The following is a 1,017-nucleotide window of genomic DNA, read 5'->3' as shown; positions in this document are numbered from 1 at the left end:
CTGGTACGTCCACAATTCACGGTTTCCTTAGATCCATGAAATTCCGTGTTGAATTTTAGTCAGAAAATGAAAACTCCGGAGCCGGTGTTCAGCAGGCCCGGGTGTAGCTCCCAGAGGCACACTGGTGCTCCTCTAGAATTTGGATAAAAATCGTTTTCACTGGAATAAAGAACCTTGTCAAGCCAGGTGGGTCTTGACAATCGAAATGGCTGCGTTTGCCCGGTTTACTGACATGAACCCACCTGTGCTAGTCCATGGCGTATTCAGCACAGGAATCTGCATCGATTGAGCCAAGGCAAAGGAAAGCTCAGGGAGGCAGCACCCGTGTAGAAAAGCATTTGTTCTTCAAAGATGAGGCCAATGAGGTGAAAGGACAAAGCCATGGCAAACAGTTTTGATCATCGGCAGAATTTCACGGAGCAATATTGCTGGGAGAGAAAAGGCACCACCTGAGGGAGGCACGCTCAACAAAACTACTTAGGGCAGGAGCCGGGTTGCCCCAGGCACTAGGCGTGTCAGGCCTCAGCATTGTTAGGAGAGTTCACTGATGTCCCTGAGTGAAGTTTTCTCCGCTGTCCTACGTCTACGTTCCTAAAATTTACTCTGCGGTTTCTGATGATCCTGGCTTACGAACGGCCACCATTCACCTTCTCCTTACACTCGTGCGTCTCCATCGGCCTTAAAAGAAAGGGAGGACACGCAACTGCTGGCAGGTAAATTCAGCAAAGTTTGTCTCAACACAAAAGAGACAGCTCTGTGGTGACCCGTCTTCCACGGTAAAACATTTCCTAGCGAATAAGGAATCTTCTCATCGCAATGACAATATGAGAGAATTGCCATCGATGGATTTGCCGCTGTGCCTACACATCATCTTGAGACCATACAGTAGTGAAGCACGGGAACCCAGGCGCTTCACCCTTTACCCTAGACCAGTGAAACACTGTCTCTAAACATGCCCACATGCCTGTATCTATGCCCGTTTAAAGTTAACGCTAAACCGAAATCTGTCCCACTATT

Source organism: Tenrec ecaudatus (assembly GCF_050624435.1).
Source record: "Tenrec ecaudatus isolate mTenEca1 chromosome 12 unlocalized genomic scaffold, mTenEca1.hap1 SUPER_12_unloc_4, whole genome shotgun sequence".
NCBI lineage: Eukaryota > Metazoa > Chordata > Mammalia > Afrosoricida > Tenrecidae > Tenrec > Tenrec ecaudatus.
The sequence above is the reverse complement of the archived record's forward strand: the minus strand, read 5'-3'. Positions refer to the sequence as shown.